Source organism: Bactrocera neohumeralis, unplaced genomic scaffold (genome assembly GCF_024586455.1).
Source record: "Bactrocera neohumeralis isolate Rockhampton unplaced genomic scaffold, APGP_CSIRO_Bneo_wtdbg2-racon-allhic-juicebox.fasta_v2 cluster11, whole genome shotgun sequence".
NCBI lineage: Eukaryota > Metazoa > Arthropoda > Insecta > Diptera > Tephritidae > Bactrocera > Bactrocera neohumeralis.
In genome coordinates, this window is record NW_026089624.1 from 19,541,181 (window position 1) to 19,560,885 (window position 19,705).

Below are 19,705 nucleotides of genomic sequence, written 5' to 3' on the forward strand. Positions count from 1 at the left end.
AGCTGCTACAGCGGCAAGGGGTGACAATCGGTGGCCATTACTTTACTTATGTCATAAAAATTCTATTGCTACGAATATGGAAATGACAACGAAATAATGCAAATATGCATATTTCTAAAGTTCATTAATTTCTTTGAAGAAATGAATGATCCTGAGAAGTATAGTCTTAACTTTTCAACGGCCAACGCAGAGCATTTCAACCAAAAGGAATTCATTCATTAAAATCACCACTCAGAAGTCGTTTTATCCGTTGTAAGCGAACGATTTTCAAAGAAACATCATTTCTAATATGCCACAAGACAAAATTAGAAATGAACTTCTTAAACTTCACGCTGTCAGATAAAACCATACCTCGTCATCGCGGGTCGATTTCCAAAAAATGGACCAACGCAGGGTATTTCAACAAAAGGGCACATAAAATAGTTGAGAATTCGCAGAAATGAAAGACAAAGGAAAGAAAAAGCAGTATAACAATAATGAACAAGCATACAAACATACATATGCGCAGCAGCAGCAAGGAAAGAGGTAACAATCGGCAATCCATTGTATATTTCTTTCATGCATAACCAAACCATAATTAGGACAACGCAATACAAGTGTCAATGGTGGTCTAGGTGGTAAGCGCTTCAAAAGTTACGACGAGCACGTAGGTACGTAGGTTTGAATCCCAACAGAATTGATTTTTTAATTGAATATGCCACCTACCAAAAATTGAAACATTGTTCTACAAAAACAACAACAGCATAAGCATGGCAACATTGTGTTGTTGGTAGAAAAGCCGAGCTGTGCCGAAAGAAACGAACAAACGTTGGCCGATTGTCACCGCTTCGCTTGCTGCTCGAAAATCTTCGCAGACAAGGTTGCGTAGATTCATATTGAGCAAGGTTGCGCAACCTGAATCTATCGCAACCTTTTCCGAACTCGTATAAGAAGTATAACTTCAGAAAGTTGTTCCAGAAAAGTTTTTATCTGGTAACCGCAAACGCCCCAGTTTTGATTGATTGGGCGTATTTTGTACCTTCTCTTTCGTTTTTTTGTTTTTATACTGTTTATATAAACTATATAAAGAGTACAATTCGCACAATTCTAAAAACATTTGATCACTATTGTCCACTTCCAGGTTGCTGCTGACACAATTTTTAGAATTGTATGAAATGCCAAACAAATGAAATGTAAACAAAAGAGAACAGCTGATTTCTGCGTTTTTACCACGTTTTTCACTGTGCACACATTTTGCCGATAAGGAAGGAAAAGGAAGGAAGGGAGTAGCGTTTTTGACTGGCTAGCCTTTAAGACATCAACTAAATCGCAGAGAGTGCGACACGTGTAGTGGCAACCTGTGGGAAGCGCAGTGGCAAACGTAGGCTTAAAATAATCACAAATAATGAAATAATTTCCTTATTTTTTAATGTGAAATAACTTCAATTTTTGTAGAATCAATTCGTTATAATCAATAATGTTTCTTTAATTTTATCTTAATGCGAGTTGATGAACAATATTTTTAGAAGCAAAATGATAAAAGAGTCAATATATAATATGTCGTGGCTTTCGTAGGTTAATTCAAAAAACTCAACAGAATATTTGATTGCTTCGTCAGGATCGGTAACAATGTCGTTCGATTTGAACAATTTCTCATTGCCGGGCAATGACCGTTGCATTTGAAAGGGTGAATATCGTTATTTTTTGGAGCTAAAATAGCTCATTCACACGTGATTATTATAAATCAAAAACAATTATATAAATCATTAAAGTCTTTTCGCATTGCCAAATTAATTTAGTATATTAAGATTAAAATTGAGAGACCACTTTTTGCCTTCCGCACAGCTAGCTACTCGACTAAAGATAAGCCGATAATTGATCCAATAACTAATGTGCGTAAAAGGCTATTAGGGCGATTTAATCAACACATGTGAACATTGTATAGAAATTTTTAATTACTTTTATTTTATAACTTTGTACTTGCAACTCAAAGTCCTTTTCTTCGCGGAGTGTCACTTATGCTAGAAATAATGTATAACTTTTAACGTTTGGGGGGTGGATCCGCGCCTGATTCTGAACAAGGTGCTTTTGCTTGATAGCGAGGCTGCGGTGCAGGTATAAACCATTTCTAACAAAATTTACTTAACATAACTTTAAAAATATATGTTAACCGATGCAAATTATTTCTCTACTCCTTTTTTCAATTTGTACAATTTGGTAACAAAATGTTTTGTTTCACCTCAGCCTCAACCTCATTTTACTACATTTTAAGGTTCTGTTGAGCTTAATTTTTGTGTAATCGCCACATCTAATTCGTATTTCCAGTGCCCGTCATATTGAAATTTGTGTAAATTATTTCATTATCCGCGCGTTTATCACAAATGTAACGGGAAATCCATATGAAGTGTCAAATCTGTACGAACTGGATGTCAAAAAATGTAAACAAAGAGGGACATGTTTCACCTGGTATTGTACATTTTGCTCGAACTTTTCAGAATTTACTCACCCTTATCAGTGTGTTGCAGTTTAACTAAATTTTAAATAAAATTTTCTGTTATAACTAAGTAATGAATTTTTTTTTTTGAATTTACGCTCGTATGCCAGTTAAAAATTAACATTTACTGAATTGTTTTTACAAAACATCCTCATTGGATTCCCTTCAATGTGGTTCAGGCCATTTTTCATTTCATGCAACGGTTTAGTCAGCTATAGCGATCAGACAAAAACCCAACTTATTTTTATATATGAGATATACTATATAGAACTCATTCACTGACCGACATATCCTCCATAAGGCTGGTTAGAAAAACGAAAATCATATGGGAACTCGATTTTTTTTTTGCATGGCCACCACGGGCACGCTTGCAGAAGCCCAGACGCTGAACCCAATTTTCGACGGTTTTCAAGCATAAATCGGCCGATACTGCTACTATTTCACTTTCGATATCCTCAATCGTCGATTTCTCAATCGTCGCTGACTTGTTGCCATTAACCATAGCGTTGACGTAGCCCCACAAGAAATAGTCTAACGGCATCAAAACGCACGACCACGGCGACCAATTGACTGGACCATTTCGTGACATAACACGTTCACCAAACTTGGTTTTCAATAAGTCGATTGTGACATTTGCTGTGTGACTTGTGACGCCGTCCTGTTCGAACCACATATTGTCCAAGTACATATCATCCAATTCAGGCCAAAAATATTCGGTTATCATTGAGTGGTAGCGATTCCCATTCACAGTAAAATCCTGGTCCTGATCATCACGGAAGAAGTACGACCCAATGACGCCGCCGGCCCATAAACCGCACCAAACCGTAATTTTTTCGGGATGCAATGGATACTCATGGAGTACGTTCGAATGTACTTTCACAGGAATAAATAATTTCACTGATATCGCACACAGTTTTTGTTTTATGTCTTGCTCTTATGGAAAAACCCGCTCTTAAAGTTAAGGCAATTGACTCCGGACTAAATTTTAATAATTTCGACTCGTTGTTGGATCGTATGTATATATTTCCATGATGAAATTGCAAACCTTACTGAAGAGAAATGTCGAAAGAGCGGGAAAAAATATGATGTGGTTTGCTGTCCTCATTGGTTTACTTTTGTAGCGTAGCTATTGAAAAACTCCTTATAATCACAAAACATGTGGAGCGAATTCCATCCGGATGTTCGAAAATCCTGGTAATAGTTATATGAGGCCTAGGTTTACGCCCAATTGTATCTAATTTCGGCACAAGGATATACTGTTATGAGAAAAACATGTTCTGCAATTTTCATTGAGATGACTTAAATATTGGCCGATATATCCAGCATAAAGTCACGTGGGATTTCGTAAATCTTTATATTAGGTATATGGGGGCTCAAGGTAGTATTGACCCGATTCAACCCATTTTTGATACTGAGTATTACTATTGTCAGAGAAGAATTCTATCTGAATTTGACTACTGTGGTCCACATATTCGGTACCTAGGGGCATGGACAGTTTTGGTTTAATTTGAACAAGTTTTGATCATAACAAAGGTGTTAAGGGAATTATTACTGAAAAATTTTATTTTGTTATATTAATTACTTCTTGATTTTTTTACTGAAAAGTGAAAGAATCAAATAGAATTTAAAATTGTGTTATATGGGAAGTAGGCGTGGTTGTAATCCGATTTCACTTATTTTCACACTGTCAGATAGGAATGTGAAACGAATGCCATCTAGTAAGTTTAGTCCAAATCAGTCGATCGGTTCTTGAGATAAGTGATTTCACCAAAAGTGAGCCGTGCCACGTATATCGTCCAATTTTCACACCGGTAAAATACAACAAGTAAAATAGGGACTAAGTTCAAAGAAAACCGAAACCGGCGAAAAATGTAGAAAATATATAAATATTAACCTTAACCTTAACCTTATAATATATAAAGTAAATTGTTAATATATAAAGTAAATTACAAATTTCACTGGCGCACGGTGTTACTAGTCAAACATATGTTATAAACCTAGTCGTTTCATTTCAATATCCTGTCGGGTATTAGTTTGGAAATCGCCATCCGTTTGACGTGTTTCTCGAATTTCTTGATCGACAAATATTAACTTCACTTTCTTTTCGTGCAATAAAATATTGTGCGAAATGTAGCAGAAGCCAAACACAGCAAAATTTGTGACTTTCTCTGCTTAGAATTCGCATTCTCTTTTAGACTTCCAAATTTCTCTTTTAACAATCCAAAACAATTTTCAATACGTATGCGATACTTACTATGGCGCATGGTCCAATTGATTCAAGATGCTATATCTATATCTATATGTTGTTATTAATGTTTTCACTAAATCTTGAAAAATATTTCGACTCTTCAAGAAACAGTGCAAGGTTTTACAAACTTTAGTGTTTGGTCACAAACGACTTGACGATTTTTAGCAAAATACGTAGTGTGGTTATGGACAAGCGCATCTGCAAGAGTAATCTCTGTTCCATCCACGTAGCCAACACAATATGGAAGTTCACACAAATCAATTGACTATTTCGTTCGCTCTCTACAATTTCGTTGTTGTAAAGTGTCAATTTTATAAGATAGTGACTTTTTCTTAATAATTAAACTTATAATCAATCAGTGTAAGCTAAAATATAGTGAATTTTGTGTAATTTTAAAAAATATTTTGCATTGTGAATCTACCATGGCCTCCGATCCTGGAGGTGGTGACCAAAACTACTTTGCAGTCTTGGGAGCGGAGCCATCACCCAAACGGTAAATCGCAAACCTCAATAATCCACATGATTTCCCACATTTAAAGAAAAACAACAAATGACATGGCAAAAGCTTTCGACCGAGTTGGTCTCCATACTATCATAGCACAACTAACCACTTGGAAACTCGGTCCAAAAATAATTAACTATATACGGCACTACTTTCACAATCGAAAAATTCGCGTAAAAGTTAATGGTGTTATAAGTGAGCAATGTCCAATTGAAAACGGTTTTCCACAAGGCTCTCCTTTGTCCTTGTCTTATAGCCTTCGATCATTTAACCATGGTCGAGACCAACGGTCTGATACATATAGTCGAGAATAATGGTGCTTGGCTAGGCCTAGGCTAGTTTACATACATTTGTATGGAAATACGTGTTGTATTTACGCTCATATATGTACAATATAGATACATTTTTGAAATTTCTTACCTCTCGATTTGGTTGAAATCAAATTGACTGCCTTGTTCACGCTTGGCGTGGCAATAGCGTTCCCAAAGAATTTAACATTTTGAGAAAAATTACATTTTTCTTAACCTTTAAAACGCTCTAGCGGCTAAAGTATTTGACCTAGGTAGGTCAAATAAATTGCACCGGTTAGGTAATTTAAAGCTTTCAGGAAATGTATAATTTGCCCCCAAGGCCCCACCGGGGGCGTGGCAATAGGCGAAAATGGGTTTTCACCATGTCCCCCCTTTTGTTTTACTACAGATGGGGGTATGGGGCCATTTTGCGAGTTAGTTGATCCCTCGGGCTTTCAGGAAAGCCCTCAACCTCCCCTCTATCCCTACCAGGGGCGTGGCAATAGCGTTCACAAAAAATGTAACATTTTGAGAAAAATTACATTTTTCTTAACCTTTAAAACGCTCTAGCGGCTAAAGTATTTGACCTAGATAAACATACAAACCAATTTGGACATGTAACGAACATGAAAACAGATAAATCAACCGTGCGAAATGACAGAAACATACCAAAGTTCATATATTTTCATGCAAAATATATGGGGTCTAGCCAAGCATCATTGGTGCACTAAGGTGTAATATTATAATACCCTTTTTTCGTCCTTTTCGATACGATATCCTTGAATTTTTTTTCTGAATTCTATAGACAATAAAATTCTAGGAAGCTACCTGGAAGCGCTCTGTTTGGCTTAGTGTTCTGGACATAAATGCTATTGGATATGTGCTACAGTATAATTTAACCTTGTCCTAGCACTGTTCCAATGGCACATTTCATCAAATCAGATCCCTTTGAGAAATCAGGTTGATATAAATATATTTGTTCCTTCAAAATATTTGTTTATGATTTCGATTGCTTTAATAGCTTCTTCATCTAATTTTATTTGTACGTTAGAACTTTTAGTTTTTGATATGTTCCCATTTTCTCCTCTTAAATAGATGGTCAAAGGTAAACATATTTGTGCGAAATTTTTAATAATTTTTCTATATTGTGGTGTTAAGCCCAAGAAAGATCGTACAGGGTTTGTCCGGAAAGTAATAGAACTGAGTCGATTTAAAAAAATTTATTGAATCAATCGATACAATTCTTTAAATACTTTCAAAATAGGTTCCTTCTGCGTCGATACACCGCTGCCAGCGCAATTTGTAAGCATTTTCCGGAATAGCCTTGAGAGCCGAGGATACCCTCTGTCATCTAAAAATGCTTGCCTTTCATCGGCCTTTTCAGTCACGGAGACAAAAACAGTCCCGGGGGCAACATCTGAGGCAGGGAGGATGCAGAAGCGTTGGGATGCCGCCCTTGGTTAGGTAGCTGTTCACAAAAAAACGGCGTGAACCGGAGCGTTCTCGTGGTGCAACTTTCAAGTAAAACTTGGCGTTGACGGTTTGTCCAGGAGGAAAAAATTCATGGTGAACGATGGCTTCGATGTCAAAAAAGACAATGAGCATTGTTTTCACTTTGGATTTGCTCATTTTTCCTTTTTTTGTGCGAGAAGACGACGGCGTGTGACACTCGGAAGATTTCCACAAAAGACACACTACGTCTTGTAAAAGCAACATCTGGGTAAGCCTGCTTGATCATAAAAAACGTCCCTGTCGCAGATTTACCGAGTTTCGCACAGAATTTAATAGCGTACTTCTGTTCTAACGAAAGCTGCATTTTCGGCTTGCACCACTCACAGAAACACGTCGCGCGGAAATATTTGTCTTAACTCTCCAGATGTTCGTTCGTTAGCTAGGTACGCCCTCTACTGAATCCACAAGCGACTGTGTGCACAAGCTCCGAAGTACAGTCGCGGCGGAAGAAAATCAATCCTATTACTTTCCGGTCAAACCCTGTAATTCTTTTAAATTGTGTGGTAATTTGTATCTATCAATAACTTCTATTTAATTTCGAACGAAATCCTTCCATTTTTTATTATCTGGCCTAAGAATTCTGTTTGTCTCTGGAAGAAGTGTGATTTTTCGTCCGAGATTTTAATATTGGCGTTGTGTAGCATTTGTATTCTATTGGTAATATTTTTCATATGTTGTTCAGATGTAGCACAATTTTCCAATGTAAGGTCTAAGTATATCATCTCATTATTAAGTCCGAATGGTAAACGAGCCGGATTATCGGACCTTTTGAACATTATTGAGCCCACTTTTGATAATATGGGGTAATTTTTTTATTCAGAATATTGGTATCATCAAAACTCAAAAATGATGTTTCTTAAGGAAAAAAAGGACCTACGAGTTATCTCGTGGTTGGCGTCTGGGAAAGAACGCTACGAATTATCTCGTAGTGGGTAGGTCCTTTTTTTCTTAAAATAAACATAATTTTTGCTTTCTATAGTATTTATTGTTTTTTATAGTTATTATTCTTCCTCTTCTTAATTGGCGTAGACACCGCTTACGCGATTATAGCCGAGTTAACAACAGCGCGCCAGTCGTTTCTTCTACGTGGCGCCAATTGGATATTCCAAGCGAAGCCAGGTCTTTCTCCACTTGGTCCTTCCAACGGAGTGGAGGTCTTCCTCTTCCTCTGCTTCCCCGGCGGGTACTGCGTCGAATACTTTCAGAGCTGGAGTGTTTTCGTCCATCCCGACAACATGACCAAGCCAGCGTAGCCGCTGTCTTTTAATTCGCTGAACTACATATGTCGATGTCGTCGTATATCTCGTACAGCTCATCGTTCCATCGAATGCGGTATTCGCCGTGGCCGACGCGCAAAGGACCATAAATTTTTCGCAGAACTTTTCAGAGTTTGGTTTTTGTTTGTCGAGAGAGGACTTTGCTTCTCAATTGCCTACTCAGTCCGAAGTAGCACCTGTTGGCAAGATTTATCCTGCGTTGGATTTCTAGGCTGACATTGTTATCTACAACTTCAAAGTTTTGACTGTCAACAGTGACGTGAGTGCCAAGTGTTTCTGTTCTGTTTGATGACAGGAGATATTTCGTCTTGCCCTCGTTCACTGCTAGACCCATTTCTTTTGCTTCCTTGTCCAGTCTGGAGAAAGCAGAACTAACGGCGCGGGTGTTAAGGCCGATGATATCAATATCGTCGGCATACGCCAGCAGCTGTACACTCTTATAGAAGATGGTACCTTCTCTATTTAGATCTGCGGCTCGAACTATTTTCTCCAGAAGCAGGTTGAAAAAGTCGCACGATAGGGAATCGCCTTGTCTGAAACCTCGTTTGGTATCGAACGGCTCGGAGAGGTCCTTCCCGATTCTGACGGAGCTTATGATGTTGCTCAACGTCAGCTTACACAGCCGTATTAGTTTTGCGAGGATATCAAATTCGGACATCGCGGCATAAAGGCAGCTCCTTTTCGTGCTGTCAAAAGCAGCTTTGAAATCGACGAAGAGGTGGTGTGTGTCGATTCTCCTTTCACGGGTCTTTTCCAAGATTTGGCGCATGATGAATATCTGGTCGGTTGTTGATTTGCCAGGTCTAAAGCCACACTGATAAGGTCCAATCAGTTTGTTGACGGTGGGCTTTTATCTTTCACACAATACGCTCGATAGAACCTTATATGCGATGTTGAGGAGGCTAATCCCACGGTAGTTGGCGCAGATTGTGGGGTCTCCTTTTTTATGGATTGGGCATAGCACACTTAAATTCCAATCGTTGGGCATGCTTTCGTCCGACCATATTTTACAAAGAAGCTGATGCATGCACCTTATCAGTTCTTCGCCGCCGTGTTTGAATAGCTCGGCCGGCAATGTCGGCCCCTGCCGCTTTGTTGTTCTTCAGGCCGGCAATTGCTATTCGAACTTCTTCATGGTCGGGTAATGGAACGTCTGCACCATCGTCATCGATTGGGGAATCGGGTTCTCCTTCTCCTGGTGTTGTGCGTTCACTGCCATTCAGCAGGCTGGAGAAGTGTTCCCTCCATAATTTAACTATGCTCTGGGCATCAGTGACTAGATCACCTTTGGGGGTTCTACAAGAGTATGCTCCGGTCTTGAAACCTTCTGTAAGCCGCCGCATTTTTTCGTAGAATTTTCGAGCATTACCCCTGTCGGCCAGCTTATCAAGCTCTTCGTACTCACGCATTTCGGCCTCTTTCTTCTTCTGTCTGAAAATGCGTCTCGCTTCCCTTTTCAACTCTCGGTATCTATCCCATCCCGCACGTGTAGTGGTCGATCGTAACGTTGCGAGGTAGGCAGCCTGTTTTCTCTCCGCTGCGACACGGCACTCCTCGTCGTACCAGCTGTTTGCAGTTTCCGGAAACCAATGGTTTCGGTTGCAGCTGTACGTAAGGAGTTTGAAATGCCGTCCCACAGTTCTCTCATACCGAGTTGTTGACGAGTGCTCTCAGAGAGCAGGAGTGCAAGCCGAATAGAAAATCGTTCGGCTGTCTGTTGTGATTGCAGCTTCTCGACGTCGAACCTTCCTTGTGTTTGTTGGCGTGCATTTTTTGCTGCACAGAGGCGGGTGCGAATCTTAGCCACAACAAGATAGTGGTCCGAGTCGATGTTAGGACCTCGGAGCGCACGCACATCTAAAACACTGGAAATGTGTCTTCTGTCTATCACAGCATGATCGATCTGGTTGGCCGTTTTTCGATCCGGAGACAGCCAGGTAGCTCGATGTATCTTCTTATGCTGGAATCTAGTACTACAGATAACCATATTTCGGGCCCCGGCGAAGTCGAACAGCCTCAACCCATTTGGGGATGTTTCCTCGTGGAGGCTGAATTTACCGACCGTAGTGCCAAAGATACCTTCTTTGCCCACCCTGGCGTTAAAGTCGCCAAGCACGATTTTGACATCGTTGCGGGGGCAGCCCTCATAAGTGCGCTCCAAGCACTCATAAAAGGCATCTTTGGTCACATCGTCCTTCTCTTCCGGCGGGGCGTGGGCGCAAATCAGCGATATGTTGAAGAACCTCGCTATGATGCGGATTGTGGCTAGACGTTCATTCACCGGAGTGAATGATAGTACTCGGCGACGGAGTCTCTCTCCCATCACGAATCCTACACCAAATTTGCGCTCCTTTATATGGCCACTGTAGTAAATGTCACAAGGACCTACTCGTCTCTGTCCTTGTCCCGTCCATCGCATTTCTTGGACGGCGGTGATGTCAGCCTTTATTTTTACGAGGACATCAACCAGCTGGGCAGCGGCACCTTCCCAATTAAGGGACCGGACATTCCAGGTGCATGCCCTCAATTCGTAGTCCTTATTTCGTTTGTTATGGTCGTCATCAAAAGGGGGGTCTCTCATCGGAGGCTGTTTGCTAATTTTCGTTGGTAGAATTTTTTACATGGCGAGTCCCAAACCCAGCGCACAACCCCGCGGAGGGGATGTTTCGCCTTCTCACTTTAGCTCGCCTTCAAACGGATGTTCTTAGGCTACCCAGAGGATACTTGGTCAAAGACCGGAAGTAGTGAGCTGCTTGAGTCATATGTAAAATAATCGTTTTTGGCCACTCCCAAGTGAATGGCGATCAGAGAACTTTCCTCACTTGCGTGAACTTCTACATATGACTCCATCCTCCAAGTTATTATTATTTATTAAAATTATCATAATTTTAATATTACTTTCTTTCTTTTTGGATTTATAAACATTCTCTAAAATTACTGTTATAATTATCAAGAACCCAATGTGGATAGGAAAGGGTCACTGAATCAAAGTGAAATTGAGTACAACGTAAATCTAAGTGATTCAGAAGATGATTGCAGCGATGGTAGTAACGACATTTATGAGCCTTCTGAGAATACAAGTGATAGTTAAGATGAAGTCATCTCCGAACCTGAAGACGTCCCCGAATCTGATAATAATGACGATGATTTTCAAGCAACAACGTCAAATGAGAATGATGATTTGTGGACAGAAGTTCAACACAATCCTGAATTATTTCTTTGTTGGTGTGAAATTAGATACATCAAATTTTACAGTACAAACGCTGGTGGCATTCTTTTTCTATTTGACTACATTGCTGTAGCAATATTTATTTTGAAACAATTATTCAGTTGACAAAACTTTAAGCTAAAAGCTTCAAACTCTATTCAAATTAATGCAATCTGACAAATCAAGAGAGGTTAAGCCAAAAACACCTCTATCATTAGAAATTCCGAAAATGGCTGATGAAGATAAACCACAAGGCACACCTGCTGAAGCTACACGCTCAAAGCAGAGCATAAAACAAAAAAGATCAAAAGATCAGACAATATCTAGATTCATCACAGAAAGTGACAGTTTTATAAGATATTGTACAAGATTTCAAGCTTCCCTATTACTGACAACAAAAGCTTCGGCGACAGCCAAGTGTGATAACTGCCGCGATCAGTACGAATTGACAAAGGGAATGATAACTGAACAAATAAGTTTAGTAAGGCCAAGTAGAGCCACTACTCCCCCTCCCAGAGTAGTTACAACACAAAAAGAAGACCTAGATAAAGGCATGTATCTAAAGGTACCAGCTTGTGATACTGAAGTTTTCAATGGATGTTATGACCAGTGGCCGTCCTTCCGGGACATGTTCACTGCCGTTTATATAAACCATCCTAAACTCTCACAAGCACAAAAGTTATACCATCTAAGGTACAAATCAAAAGGGAAAGCAGGCAGTATCGTCAAGCGATTCGCTTTAAATGACGAAAATTTTAAGCTGGCTTGGGAAGCACTAGTCGAAAGATACGAAAATGGAAGGGTTATGATAGAAAACCCAATAAAAACATTATTACATCTACCAAAAATTCAAAAAGAAACCAGCCAGGAATTTCAAAATTTATACTCGACAGTGACTAATTGCATATCAGTGTTAAAAACACAAAATATCTCCACAGAATCGTGGGACCCCATCATAGTAACTATTTGTGCAGAAACACTCCCTGATGCTGCGTTACTACGATGGGAACAATCTCTTGTGGAAAGGAAAAAAATGCCCACATGGGAGCAAATGAAAGCATTCCTCACTGCTCAATACGAGATAGCTGAGCGAATTGACAACAAAAATATAAATCTAAAAAGTCATCAAAATGACTCAAGTAAAAACTTGTTCAAACCTCAAGCCAGCAATAATATGCAATACAATAGACACGTTAATAAAAGTCACACTTTCGTGTCAAACCAAACTAATAAATGGCAGCCAGTATGTGAAATTTGTAAAGGAGGTCATAACATAAGATCTTGCGAGAAATTTAAAAAACTTTCCGTTTCTGACAGGAACAATCTTGTCAGACAACATAAACTTTGCATCAACTGTCTGTCCAATTCTCACGGGACAAAAGACTGTGAAAGCAAATTTAATTGTGTGTACTGTCAACGAAGACATCACTCATTGCTTCATATTACAAATTTTCAAAATATGAAGCAAAATCAATTTCATAAAACCACCGGGTTAGTCACTACAACCAAAAGTGATAATCCCGAAATCTCAAATCCCGAAAAAAGGGAAGAACAACCATGCTGCTCTAAAGCAGCAAAAATTCAAGCTCTTCATTCCGAAAATGAAAGCAAAATTCTTTACCCACTGCGGTCATCACCATAGAACATAAGGGTGATTTATTCAAACTAAGAGCACTAATAGATCAAGGATCTCAAAGATCCTTTATATCATCAAGGGCTCAAAATCGGCTCAAATTGCCAATAAAACATTCAAATTTCCAAATTTCGGGAATGGGCGGAAGAATTATCCAAAATTCGAACAAAATATGCCCAATTACCATAGTATCTCCAAATGCGGATATTAGAATAGATGCACAAGCCATCGTTCTACCGCAACTTACAAATTTGCTTCCAAGCTATGAAGTAAATAAAATACACTGGGAAAAATGCTCACATCTCAAATTAGCAGATCCCAATTGTCATACCCCATCACAAATCGATATATTATTAGGCAGTGACTTAATACCTCAAATAATTCTTGAAGGTATTGAGAAAATCTCCAATAAATTGTTAGCCCAAAATACAATCTTTGGGTGGATTATAAGTGGCCAAGTCCCTGAAAAAATCAATTCTTTCACCACACAAGTGGAAAATATCTCAAACGAATTTTTAAATAATCAACTTAAAAAATTTTGGGAAATAGAAGAATTACCCCAAATTACCCAGCTTTCAGAAGAAGACCAGGCATGTGAAGCCTATTACAAATCCACAACAACAAGAAACGAACATGGTCGTTATGTTGTGCGATTACCATTCAAACCAACTTTCCCTGAAACCATAGCTCTAGGCCACTCTAGAATATCAGCAGTCCAGCAATTTCTAAGCCTGGAAAAAAGCCTGATAAAGAAAAGTGAGCTTAAATCGGCATACGATAATGTGATGGACGAATATCTTGACCTCAATCATATGGAAGAAGCTGTACCATATGAAAAAGTATCTAAAGGTAGATATTTATCTTTTTATCTGCCACATCATGGGGTAATAAGACCTGATAAAATTACAACAAAAGTACGAGTGGTTTTCAATGCCTCAAAGTGTACGAGCTCAGGCAAATCACTCAATGATGTACTATACACAGGGCCAACATTACAACCTGATATCATGTTGATAATATTAAATTGGCGCATGTTTAAATACGTTTTTAATGGGGATGTAGAGAAAATGTACAGACAAATTCTAGTACATAAAGATGACCAAGATTTCCAGCGTATAGTCTTCCGCAAATCAAGTAATAGTCCAATCAGCGACTATAAACTTAAAACCGTCACCTTTGGCATCAATTGCGCACCCTATTTGGCGATCAGGACACTACATGAAGTGGCAAAAACAAATGCAACAAATTTGCCTTTAGCATCTTCTGTGTTGCAAACACAAACATACGTGGACGACATACTATCAGGTAGCCACAGTATCGCATTAGCATGCGAATCACTATCGCAAGTGATCAAAGCATTAAATTCAGCAGGTTTCCCCCTAAAGAAAATTACTTCAAATCACCCTGAAATAATAAAAGGCATTAAAAAAGAAGACTTATTAGATACAGACTTCCTTAAATTTGAAAAGGCTAGTACAACTAAAACTCTAGGAATTCAATGGAATGCGATAACAGATCAATTCTCATATACAATTGAGTCAATATCTGCAATGTCCGCCATTACAAAACGCCAAATACTTTCCTCGGTGGCAAAACTTTTCGACCCCGCAGGATGGCTTTCGCCAATAATGATTCAAGCAAAAATCCTCATTCAAGAATTGTGGCAAGATGGCACTGAATGGGATGAACAGGTAAAACCTTTACGTTTAGCGAAATGGGTTCAATTTGCTAACAATTTACATACTATATCTGAAATTCGAATCCCTCGATGGGTAAATTTCACCCCTAACATTAACGCAGAATTACACGGTTTCTGTGATGCCTCTGAAAAGGCTTATTGCGCAACAGTTTACGTACGCACTCAGCACGATAACAAAATATCTTCACACCTCTTGGTAGCCAAAGCCAAAGTTGCACCTTTGAAGACACTCAGTCTGCCACGGCTTGAACTGAATGGTGCTCTTCTGTTAGCAAAATTAATTTCAATTATCCAAACCCATCTCAAATTAAGCGATCATAAAATGTATCTTTGGTCAGACTCAGAGATAGTTTTAGCATGGTTAGAAAAACCACCCTATTGCTGGAAGACCTATGTATCTAACCGAATATCCCAAATTCTAGACTTAGTTGGCCCAGCAAAATGGCAACATGTTGCAAGTGCAGATAACCCAGCGGATCTTGGGACAAGAGGTTGCACGCCACTGCACCTCACCAGCACTACACTCTGGTGGAATGGTCCAACATGGCTAACAGAATCACAAGAATTCTGGCCAAAGTCTCCCGCTCGTAATATAATACCGCCGGAAAGTCGGAAAATTGAAAATTTTCATATCACTACAGAAGAGGATGATATTCTCCACAGAATTTCATCATTTCCTAGAGCACTAAGGGTAGCCGCTTATATGAACCAATTCATTCAAAGACTAAACTAAAAATGAAAGGAGCACTAAATGATCCTTGCGTACAACTAACGCATTCCGACTTGCAACATGCCAAGGTCAGTCTAATATTATATACACAAACTCGCTATTTCAGCAAAGAGAAATCAAAGTTGCTCGAAAAGCGACCTCTCGAAAAGGGAAGCTCACTTCTCGTATTAAATCCATTCTTAGATTCTAAGGGATTAATAAGGGCAGATGGAAGATTGGCGAACTCCAGCCTTAGTTATAACGAACGACATCCCATCATTATTCCAGAGAAATCCCGTTTTACTTACCTATTTCTAGCATATCTGCACCATCTTACACTGCATGGTGAGCATCGCTTAATGCAACAAATGGTCCGTCAAGAATTTTATATACCGCGACTAAAGCCACAAATAATGAGCGATAATGGGAAAAACTTTGTCGGAGCCCAAAGAGCAACAGAGAAGGAGTTTATAAACTTCATGACAGAAACCATGTAAATAGTTAACAAATACACCCCAAGGGATCGATTGGCAATTTATACCTCCATGTTCTCTACACATGGTCGGACTTTGGCAATCAGCAGTAAAAAGCTTTAAGTCCCATTTAAAGAAAACGGCAGGTAATCTGGTTGTTTACTACACTACTCACTCGTATTGAAGCCGTATTAAATTCAAGACCTATATCACCACTCTCGCAAGATCCCTCCGATTTCACAGCTCTTACACCAGGTCATTTCCTCAGAGGAGCTCCTCTTCCCGCCATATCTGAGACAGAAGGAGACTCACTCACTTTAATAAATCGATGGGAAAAAATCAAGATTCTCCATCACGAATTCAGCCACAGATGGAAGGAAGACTATCTCAAAGATCTCCATAAGAGATATCGATGGAAAACGGCCCAGAAGGAAGCCAATGCAGGAGAATGTGTCATCATACAGGACGAATGCCTTCCTCCAACAGAATGGCGGCTAGGCCGCATTGAAAAGGTTCATCGAGGGTCAGATGGTCACATAAGAGTAGTCGATGTTCGAACACAAACCGGCATATTAACTCGACCAGTCACCAAACTGTGTTTTCTTCCAAACGGCGAAGAACAACTTCATCCAAAACCGCAAAATAACTCGCAAAATTAATCGAAAAATAATAAAACAATTCCGCTAATTCGAAAATAACCCGCTTTATAATCCGTACACAACAAATAAATTCAAACAAGCGCGTTGAAGATCAACGTATTATACATATACATATGTATAGATATGTAGCTACAACAACTACATTAAATATTATAAACAAAATCAATTTAATACGATTTCTATATTACACAAGAAATGGTCATTTCCTCAGAGGAGACCCAAACCACCTCCAACACCATAAGGTCCGAAATCGAGACTATACCCAAACGTCGGCTGCATAAATCGATGGGAAAAAACCAAGCGACCACCGCCATCCACCGAAGCAGTCAGGGAGATGACGAAAAGATGGAAGGAAGACTATCAAGGGTGATTTATTCAAACTAAGAGCACAAATAGATCTCCTTTATATCATCAAGATATCGATCAAAATCGGCTCAAATTGCCAATAAAACATTCAAATTTCCAAATTTCGGGAATGGGCGGAAGAATTATCCAAAATTCGAACAAAATATGCCCAATTACCATAGTATCTCCAAATGCGGATATTAGAATAGATGCACAAGCCATCGTTCTACCGCAACTTACAAATTTGCTTCCAAGCTATGAAGTAAATAAAATACATGGGAAAAAATGTCAGATCTCAAATAAGAGATCAATGTGTCAACACAAATCGATATATTAAGTGACTTAATACCTCAAATAATTTTTCTTAGATAAATTGTTAACCCTACAATCAAGATGGCCAACTGAAAAAATCAATTCTTTCTCCACAAAGTTAAAATAAAATAATTTTTAAATAATCAACTTAAAAAATTTTGGGAAATAGAAGAATTACCCCAAATCACCCAGCTTTCAGAAGAAGACCAGGCATGTGAAGCCTATTACAAGTCCACAACAACAAGAAACGAATATGGTCGTTATGTTGAGCGACTACCATTCAAACCAACTTTCCCTGAAACCATAGCTCTAGGCCACTCTAGAATATCAGCTGTCCAGCAATTTCTAATGGAAAAAGCCTGATAAAGAAAAAGCTTAAATCGGCATACGATAATGTGATGGACAATATCTTGACCTCAATCATATGGAAGAAGCTGTACCATATGAAAAAGGTCTAAAGGAGATATTTATCTTTTTATCTGCCAAACCACCATGGGGTAATAACACCATTTACAACAAAAGAAATCGTTTTCAATGCCTCAAAGTGTCGAGCTCAGGCAAGGACCAGGGTTACTATACCGCCATCCACCGAAGCAGTCAGGGAGATGACGGAAGAGCAGCTATTGGAGCCACAGGGGCCTCCATGTTGCAGCCTGTGCCATCGCCCACACGCCCTGAAGCGATGCACCATTTTTAAGAGCATGAAGCCCGCTCAACGACAACAAGTTGCAAGAGCCCATGGGCATTGCATGACCTGCCTGGCAGATGACCACGCCACCATAGAGTGCTGGGCCGACGGCGCCTGTCAATATTGCCAGAGGCCCCATCACACTCTATTTCATCGTTTTCCCCGCCGAGCCAATCCGTCGGAAAGTAGCACCAACACCCGTACCAGACCACGCAGCGATGCTATCCGGCGACGACGAAGCAGCCAATCAACCACAACACGTACACGGCCATCTCCGCCACGCCACGCTCATCGTCAACAACAACGACGTTCAACAGGGTTGAGCGCTGTACTAAACACCCTGCAACAGCTGCAGAGGCTCCTAGCCGATTAACTCGCCTAGGGGGACCGGGATGTTCACATGAGCTATGAACTGCAACACGTCACATCACATCACATCACGTCACGTCACAACACCTCATCACACAACATTTCACAGCATACACCAATACACACACACGCATCAAACACACTACTTAACACCGAGCATTACTACAACACTACAACACAACAACCACACGATTATCAACGAGACGACTCGTAATCAGCATCTATTCACCACCCAAACTTTCAAAAGGGATTGATTCGACCGGGATTGGCTTCTTTTTCGTTTCATCCGCAAAGTAAGACGGTCGATCCGCAACTATTAATTTTTTTACAAAAACGCAATCAACGCAATTTCTTTTTTTATAACCGACAAGTGACAAGTGACGTGGAGCGCCGAGTTTGCTAACAGTGCCCAACAGTGGTCAGACACGGTGTTATATACATATGCAATAATATAATATTACGATATAATATTACAATATTATTCTTCAAATAAAGAAAATAAATATTTTATAACGAGTGTGGAAACCAGGGCGTTATTTTCCATCACATAGGTATACTAAAATATAACAAGTAAGTATACTAATGGCAAACGTTAACAGCATTGATTGGAGATTTTCACTTTTTTAAAAAAATAGATCTAAAGAGCTCTATTATTTAGAGTGTTTACCACCAACGGAAAAAGAACAGCGTCCAACAAAGCCATGTCGTGTGTGTACCCAAGAAAAAAAACGCCGAGAAACGCGTTACTTCTGTCCGGCCTGTCCAGAGAAGCCTGCCCTTGGTGTGGAAAATTGTTTTAAAAACTACCACAAACAATAGCAATATATTAGCTTTATTTATTGTATTTGAGTTAATTTTTCCATTATATTGAATGAATTTTGGCATTATATTGAATGAATTTTTCCATAAAATTTTTTTATTTTCCCAGAAGCCATTTATCGATACTAACACTATTATAACACGGTTTTACTCGTAGCTACACAAAAAGTGGTAGTTTTAGGTAGTACGAGATAACTCGTAGTTGGCAGTCAACGTGTTAAGGGAGCTCTTGTCGCATGTTTGGCTTGGGAGTCGGCTAGAGTATTGCCTTGTATACCAATGTGGCTGGGTATCCATGATAATTTAATTTTATTAATATTGTTGATGAGGATATCTCAAATTTGAGAAACAGTTGGATTCGCATAATTAACATTTAGTATGGCTTTAAGCGACGATAAGGAATCACTGAAGATGAGATGCTTACGTCTTCTCTTTTTTCCGATTAGGCAAGCGTGCAGGATGGCTGTTGCTTCTGCCGTGAAAATAGAG

At 39.4% G+C, this 19,705-nt stretch overlaps 1 pseudogene; it reads right to left on the bottom strand.

Annotated features, from left to right (window-relative positions):
• Nucleotides 1-226: 226 nt before the first annotated feature.
• LOC126766353 (small nucleolar RNA U3) lies at nt 227-366 on the bottom strand (annotated as a pseudogene).
• Nucleotides 367-19,705: the final 19,339 nt, after the last annotated feature.